Source organism: Hordeum vulgare, chromosome 5H, assembly GCF_904849725.1.
Source record: "Hordeum vulgare subsp. vulgare chromosome 5H, MorexV3_pseudomolecules_assembly, whole genome shotgun sequence".
NCBI lineage: Eukaryota > Viridiplantae > Streptophyta > Magnoliopsida > Poales > Poaceae > Hordeum > Hordeum vulgare.
In genome coordinates, this window is record NC_058522.1 from 521210501 (window position 1) to 521219655 (window position 9155).

The following is a 9155-nucleotide window of genomic DNA, read 5'->3' on the forward strand; positions in this document are numbered from 1 at the left end:
ATAAAAACATGAGAGGGCAGATCCAACTCACCATCTCAGCCGTTTAATCACTTAATCAAGGGTCCAAAAACGTTGTTAACGAAACTAGCCAGATTTCGTTAGCGCTAATTGCTCACCCACGTCTAAAAACGCCGTTAACCCTCGATCCCTCGCTCGCACGCTCGCACCGGCTCCCCCCGCTCGGTCCGCTCGCCCCGCTCACCAGGCCGCGCCTCTCCCGCTCGCCGCGCCGCGCCGCGCCTCCTCCCCCGCTCGCCGCGCCGCGTCGCGCCGCGCGTCCCACGCTCGGCGGGTCGTGCCTCCTCCCCCGCTCGACGCGCCACCCCGTCCCCGTCCGCCCGTCGAGCCGTCACGGATTCGGCCGACACCAAGGCCCGGTTCGAGGCCTACAACCGGCTGCAGGCGGCGGCCGTGGCGTTCGGGGAGAAGCTGCCGATTCCAGAGATAGTGGCGATAGGGGGGCCAGTCGGACGGCAAGAGCTCGCTCCTGGAGGCGCTCCTCGGCTTCCGCTTCAACGTCCGGGAGGTCGAGATGGGCACCCGCCGCCCCCTCGTCCTCCAGATGGTCCACGACCCCACCGCCCTCGATCCCCGCTGCCGCTTCCAGGTGCGTGCCGCGCTTCACCTCTTCTAGGGTTCCCCCCTTCGTTCCCCTCACAGATCGAGTCTGGTGCTCCTGGTAAACGCGTGCGAGCGTCTGATTAGCGTGGGTTGTGCGGCGCATCGCAGGAGGAGGACTCGAAGGAGTACGGCCACCCCATGGTGCAGGCCGCGGCCATAGCCAACCTCATCAAGCAGCGCACCGAGTCGCACCTCCGGACGATCAAGGCCGCCGTCTCGCCCAAGCCCATCGTCATGAGGGCCGAGTACGTCCATTGCCCCAACCTCACCATCATCGACACCCCAGGTTTCGTGCTTAAGGTAGGCAGCGGTGAATCGTGAGCTTCCTCCCAACAAAGTGCAGTGGTTGTCTTGTCTGTTTGTGAGCTGTTTGATGGAATTCCTGACCGTTGTAGGCTAAGAAAGGTGAGTCGGAGAGGACGCCTGAGGAGATCCTGTTGATGGTGAAGACACTAGCGAGCCCGCCCCACTGCCTCATTCTGTTCCTCCAGCAGAGCAGCGTCGAGTGGTGCTCTTAGCCCCGTCCTCAAGCGCCTGGTTGAGCTGTTCAATGACAACTGGCAGCTCATCGAGGCCGAGTCCTACCGTGTCCTCGCCGAAGCCATCTTCGACGAGCAGGTCCCTCCCTTTCTTCCTTCCTTCCTTCCCCCCCTGCCGGCATCCATCCATGCCAAGAACCCCCGTTGCGGCGCACTATCGAAGGAGCTGATAAAATGGTTGCTCTGTTTTCAGGCGAACGGCGGCCCAGACAACGGTGGGGATCAAGCGCAGGGGAAGGGGGAGCTGGACCTGGAGCTTGAGGAGACGAGCACCATGATCCTTATATAGAATTTCTCAACATATACCAACCATATTGATAATTCGGAGATGTCAACGCAGTCATGTGAGATACAGCCCTATGCATATGTAGCTGACAGTCCAGTCGAACCTTATCAACCTTCTTGGTCGATGAATTTGGGATACTATCAGGACTCCACAGAAGATTTGACTCCTCAGTATGATAATGTAAGATGTACTCCTGTCACATTTGAGGTGTTGCTGATACAAAATTGATATAAGATCTTGTTTGTTTATAAAACTGTCAATTGGACAGATTATTGGCTCATTCTTCGGAGTGCAGCTAATATATCTTTTCTTTGTTAACTCATTGTTTTGACTAGCAGCATGCGTTCGAATCTGGTGAATATGGAGGCATGGCAAGCATATTCTCGTCTTCCTCGTATCCTGAGCAAGTAGAAGTTTACGAGCAGTCTTATGGTGATGAGTATGTCTCCTTGGAACAAAATTTCCAGAGCAACTGGAATGCTTTTTCTGAAGATACCTCTGGAATCACTAAATTAGTAAGCACAAGAGCGTGTATTTTTATTTAAAAAATTTGTCAATGGTATGGATCAAATTGCAATGTTGGGCACTTCCCTTTTTCTGCAACATATTTTTCCCTGTGAACTGAATGTGCCAGCATATGCTTATTTTCTAGCAAAGCGGTCCTTTTCTATGAGTACTCTCAGCCATATTGTCTAATGGTGATATTGTAGTTGTATCTCTTTGGGCAAATATGTCAGGTAGATATTGATGTGCTGCGACACTTGCGTGATGGTGTGAAAGGGAGTTTCAATGAAGACAAGTTTGCTCCGTACATTGGGTTTAGCTGTCTCAGGAAGTATCTGGAGTCTGAACTTCAGAAGAGGTACAAAGAAGCAGCTCCAGCCACCCTAGCATTGTTGGGGCAGAGATGCAGTGATGTCTTGATGGACCTATCTAGACTGGACTCCAAACTGCAAGCAACCTCTGACGTCTCTCAGCTGAGAAGATCGGCAATGCTTCATGTTGCTTCTATCTGCACCCATTTGGTATGTAAACAAAGCACAATCTGTCCTTGCATAACATTTCTTTGTAATCAGGTTGCTATTTTTTGTACTGGAGCTAACTGGCACTATATTTTTTGTATGAAAGCGTGCATTACTTGATGGAGCAGCTGATCCAACCCTAGAGGTGTGGGGGAAAACTACTGAAGAGGAGCAAATTCACACTGGTATTAACAGCTGGCCTGGCACCAGCGTTCCTGTAAAACATCCCAACTCCAGCCTTAAGATGTATGGTGGTGCGGTTTTGAGAGAGTAATGCACGAATTCCGCTGTGCGACATATTCCATGGAGTGCCCACAGGTGTCAAGAGAGAAGGTACAATTTAGATTGGAAGTTTGTAGGTACATCATTTTGAGTAAGTTAGCTGAAATTGGGATGTTGGTGTCATCAGGTTGCGAACATATTACTTGCCCATGCTGGAAGAGGTGGAAGCAGTGGGATGACTGAGGCAGCTGCTGAGATAGCACGCGCGGCTGCACGATTATGGCTTGCTCCTCTTACTGAAACTACATGTGATCGGCTTGCATTTGTCCTGCAAAGCTTATATTTGACCTTGCAATGGAGCGCAGCCGCACTGATGATTCAAGATGTAAGACTTGGCATTTTTCTTTTGCTGGGGTTCATCTTGCTTCTAGCCTTATTTATTAGTCCAATTATTATTGTGTAGTACTTTTTCTATCACAGGCTATGATGACTTGGTTGTCGCGCGTGCTTGAATCAATTCCCTTTGAATCAATTCTTCTGTTGTTTGTTTATATTCAGAATCAATTGTACAGTATTATCGTTGATACAATTTATTCCAGCAACTTTCTGTTAGTAGATGGGATAATAGTTTTATAGACTTCATGTGATTTCTTCCATGGTTTGTCCTGAATAATTTGCCAACACGATGCAGGTTTATGTGATTAGCACCTGCTGGCAAAATCAAGTGCCACACAAAGTGCCGAACTATTTTCAAATAATTGAGATTTTGGCACCCAGGCTAATCATCAGTATGTGTTCAAGGATAAAGAAAGGTATGAGCCTAAGCCATTGGTGAACCACTCATCGCAAGCTCCCGTAGTGTTTTTCGTAACCTAAAAAGAGTTTACGAATTCACCAAAGGTTCCTGAATTTAGAAAATGTCCAAGAATTTGACTAAATGGTAGTGTTTTTTAGGAAAAACATTAATAAAAAGAGAATAAAAGGGAAAACAATAAATAAATACATAAGGTAAAACTCGAAATAAATCATAAAAGTTTTATTTTGAAGAAATGTAAATTAACTGAACTAAAAATAGAAAAAAAAACTCCCGCTTATGGCATGGGCGATTGCAATGATATGCTATCGTACCTTTTTAAGGGATATATGTTATGGTCCTGAGCATGTAGGACATGGCCGCCCCTATTTCTCACTTTAAGCTAGACTAGACAAATGGGACGGCGCAGCAACACAGGAGGTCACAGCCAGTTTATTTTCTGTTCTCATTTTTTGTTTTATTTTTATACTTTTATTTATACACTAAAATATTCTACATATATATTTCCCAATTACAAAAACACTCTTTAAAAATATATATGAAAAACTAAAATGTTGAAGAAATATATGAAAAATGTTGAATAATTATTAAAAAATTCGAAAGAGTATTTCAATTTTTTTTAAAATATTACAATGGTGAAATAGTATTTGTGAAATGTTCAATAAGTATACAAAAATGTTGAACCACTATTTGGAAATTTATAGTAAAGTATTTCAAATATATTAAATAAGTATTAAAATACTGAACTACTATTTAAAAAATTTGATCAATTACTAATTTTTGTGACACATACAAAATGTAGAGTGAAAACAAAAAATCATAAAAAAACAAAAAAATGGAGAAAAAAGATAAAACCAAACAAAAAATGAAGAAGAAAAAGGCAAACCAAACGAAAATGAAGAAGAAAAACAAACCTAACAAAAAAAGGAGAAGAAAAAATATTTCAAATCTAGAGTGTATTAAAATGTTTGCAGCACTGGAGGATTAAGTATAATGTAGTAACGCACTGATTTGCAGCACTATAATCATCCGAGTGACCTAGGATTGAACCGTCTTACCTCTCCTTTTTCTCCGTATTTGTTTTAAAAGTCTTGGTTGGGGGGTATTGTACTGTCATATCTGGCTAGTCCTTAGCAATCGAACGGATAATACTTTCACTTTCAGATGGATCATGAATATGAATGTCTCTGTCACAGATGTTGAGCTTTCCATCAGGAACCTCTATTGCACTGAATGAGACCAGAACTAACTGAAGACCAGCAGCCACAGCTGCTTCACCAACAGACTTCCCCATTTTCTCGGTGCAACTATTCACCTATAAATATAAGCGCACTGAGTCAAATATAAGATATGCTTTCTCCTGCCATGTGGATTTGTTATCGATTAAAGACTTTACTTGCACTCCATCAAGATAGTGTTGCACCTTACATATTAAAATTTATATTCTACGGTGATGTACCTTTTAAAGGAAAATTACATCGATAATGAAAATAATAAATGGAATGATTCGCACATGAAAGTCATAGTTAAGATGATATCCTACTAAAATGTTTTCTTGCTAATGAAACGGGGGACAAAATATTTCTCACTATATTCATTTGTACTTATAGTTCCCGAAATATGTTTTTATTTATTTTCCTATGTTATTGCTCGGGTCCAAGCCGCTGCACACATGGAGGGTGTGTTAAACATTGCTTGTGGTTCTTTAAAGTCCAATTTCTTACATTCCTATGTTGTATATATTTATGTCCTATAGTTTCTATATAGATTATTGAAATTAGGTGAAATCCCATGATCATAGAATTCCCCTTGCGCGTGCAAATGCAATCTATAAGTTTAGACATGCATTGCACCTTGTATACTTTTGCTATATTGAGAAATACGTAAGCATATTAACAAGTACTGAGATAATTAGGTTCTGTCTTTACATGTCCGGCGTTAAACTATTAACATTTCTTGAAACTCATTTAAATTAGAGTTGATCAGTACTAATATTGTTTTGAAGCCTTTGGAATAACTTTTCAATGTATATGAATTCTGACATCTGGTTGTAATATTAGTTGAGACGTGCGTTGCACGTGCACGTGCAAAATATTCAGGTATACTGGAAACATCCGTAGCTATACACCTATACCTTAGTGGCACATTTTACTGTGGTAGTATGTTTATATGTAAAAGAATTAAAAGCTGATATACCGTGACTATCATAATTCATACATGTTTGTGCCTTCCAAAGATACAAATGTTGGATGCAATAAGCAAAGGGTTCTAACTGTTCCAAACATGAAAGTAGGCATAACAATACTTGACAGTATATCCAGACCTTCATTTATGTGCTTAGTGTTATGTGACGTGTTCCAAATCTAGGGAGTGTACTCCTGCATCACCTTCATTAGTATACATTTCTTATTTCAAGTTGCTATTGACAGATGGACAGTCGTAATCCAGACGCATCTCCGTCAGGAACCGGAAAACGTTCCCCGGTTAAGGACCCGACGAACACACCAGCTCATTTTCAATTGCCTAGCCAAGGTTCAGGGATGTGATCCAGGTTTCCAGAATGGTTAGTTGCTTCTGCAATTTAGTTTAGTTGAATCTTGTTGCTGGAAGGAGTAGAGTTTGATTAGATTGGATCAACGTTATTTGGTATTTTGGTAGTGGCTAAGTATGGGATATGCACCTTCCATTTGTCTGATATTATCTCTTTATTCTTGCATCTTATACCCTCACCTTCAGAAAAACAAACCTTACATTTACATTTGTAGAATTAATATCATACTGGAGGGATCAGTTGGCACTAATGCCAAAAATGTGTTTTTTTGCACGCTTAATTGTGGTGTTCTTATACCAATTATACAGAGCGAGATAGACATGCATAAGTATTAAGGTTGATGCACAAGTCATTTTATAGTAGGATGATGAGGAGAATCAACTCAGCCCTGACTACTTATCTGCTATTTTCTTTCTTAACCGTCGCACTAAATAGTTATGTTTATTGAGTTTATGTAAACAATCATACCTAAGACCTTTTAAAGCAAAGTAATCTGTAGAACATGCACTGAAAGTGAGGCTTATCATTTAGGTTAATTGTTGTGACATGCAGTGGCGGAGCCAGGAATGAAATGGAGGGTGTGCACACCTAATTTTTTTTCCTACCTAATCCAAGTGTCACACAAAAGTTGGCAACAATATAATACATATAGCTCAAAAGTCAGACAACATTATAGTTCCCACATGTACCAAATTTCCAACGTTGCAAATACAAAGTCTTACATGGATACAAATATGTAGCAAACTACTACACTAAGTAACTCTACGACGTTCCTTTGCCATGAAAGCTTCAACTATGTCGTCCTCGCTTACTTTCAAGAACACATCTCGTTCAATGAATGTCACTAAGCAATCATTCAGGAGATCATCACTCATACTATTTCTCAACTTATTTTTCACTAGATTCATTACCGAGAATACTCTTTCAACACTCGCTTTTTCAATATCTTCAGTGTGATGTTCAGTAGCAATCTTCCTCGCTTTCTCTTCATGTTTTCTAAAAAGATCCAGAATGGAACTTTTCCTCTTCATGTTCTGCTTTGCAACTTCAAGTCTGCAATTATATCCAATGTGAATGTGTGATTATATTTTCACAGAGGCTGCAATGAGAAATCCTACAGCGAGAGAAAAAATGAAAGACCTAAAAATCTGTTACCCAGTGTGCTTACCAGACAGAGGAGGGGATCTACTACCGGCCGGCAGCACCGGCTGAGGCCTGAGAGGAAGGGAGGGGCGATCCCGGCGACCGGCGGGACGAGGGGAGCTGCGGGCGCGGCGACCGGCGGGAGAAGGGGAGCTGCGGGGGCCGCGGCCACGGGAGGAGGGCAGGCAGTGAGGGGAGGGGCGAGGAGGCGGTCGACGAGAGGAGGGGAGCTGGGGAGGGGAGAGCGTGGCGGCTGGCGAGAGGAGGGGAGGGGCGAGCGCGGCGGCCGGCGAGAGGAGGGGAGGGCCGAGCGCGGCAGCCGCGGGAGGAGGGGAGGGGCGAGCGTCGGGCGACGGGCCGTGTGGTGTGAACTGGGCTTGATCAAAGTCTAATTTTTAATAGATAATAAAAAAATATTCCAGATTCTGGGTGGGCCACGGCCCACCGTGCCTATACGCTGGATCCGCCAGTGGTGACATGTGAAAGAAAAGCAATCAATACAACCTTTGTTTGCCTGATCCCTATGTCTTTTCTATATATAGTGGTCCATCTGGGTTAATCGTTGTGATGGTAGCTTTCAACGATGGTTTAGTCCGGTCGATCTTATCAATGTATGAGGGCAAAAAATTCCGCTTCTAGTGTAAACAAGAAATTATACATAGTTGATGCCCAGCCAAGAGCAAATGGGGCAATGGGTGGTGGCTGAGAGTCATCTTCTAATTATGCAAAATCTGAGGTAAGAATATATGCGCAGATAAGCTTGTATGTGTATTTATAGAATTGCTTTATACTTTGTTTATTTCTTCAATTCATTGGATTTGACACTAGGTTCTTTTCTTAGGAATACAAAACATCCACACAATGAGAGATAGTGTTTCTCGCCTTAGGGATTATGTGGATGCCCATGGGTCAATATCATCAAATGGTTCCTCTTGAGCTCTATCCCTTGTCGGAGACTGGGAAAGCATTTGATTTTTTTTCACACTGTAATGTATGCATGTTCAGCGAGAAGCAAACAAAAGAATAATACCAATATTTTCTCTTTCAGATAAATCGGGGATCAACCTGGGGTGGAGGTAGTCTTAATAGCATGATAATTTTCTTCGATGTTAGGGGGTGGCTAAATCATATCCAAAACACCTGATTGGTGCTTCATGGATTGTTGTACAAATTGCCGAGGAATACATTATTACTAAAACAAGTAAGAATGGCCTCATGTTGCCTTTGAATCTGATTGGCATATATTAGTGGAGATATGGAACTCAAGAAAACATAACAGATTGGAGATTATGGGCCTCCTGTCAGAAATTGAGTCCAGCCAAGCCTTTTGTTCTTTTGGTGTGTCTTTTCTTCTTAGAGAGGTTAGTTTTGTATGCACACCTGTGTAAAAAGCTGCCCCTAAAGGTTAGTGACCGGAGGCTATGTCGTAAATTGTAATGCAAGTGACCGGAGACCCCTTTGATTGTAAAAAGAGGCTCCTTAAAAATTGTTTGGTGTTACAATTTTACTTCAGAATATTGGTTCAATGTCATATGTGAGATATTTGTTTCTCATTTTAGTAGTCGTTCAAGTATGATTTATGTTTATTTGTAGCACATAATTATGTGACAGAAATTTCATAATACCTTATCAAGGTCATTTGCAGGTTCATACAAGCATTTGTTTAGCAACCTCTTATATAGTATCTCTTGATTTAGCTATTTCTTTATATATTTTTCTCAGATTTTAGTTATCCATTGCTTACACAATATTTAGACAAATTGTTAGGTTCTGTCTCCACATACTAAACACAATGCAAGATTGCTTTTCAATCATAACTGGATTTCTTTTTTATCTTATAGCCTATCAGAACACATAATAAATTAAACAATATAGCTTGACTACAATGATGTCTCATTTTTGGAAAAACAACTTACAGTGAGATAACAACATTGTGTATTAATCAAATTCATATATT

At 42.1% G+C, this 9155-nt stretch overlaps 1 pseudogene; it reads left to right on the forward strand.

Annotated features, from left to right (window-relative positions):
* The first annotated feature begins 283 nt into the window (after positions 1-283).
* On the forward strand, positions 284-8751 carry LOC123397121 (annotated as a pseudogene).
* The last annotated feature ends 404 nt before the right edge of the window (positions 8752-9155 follow it).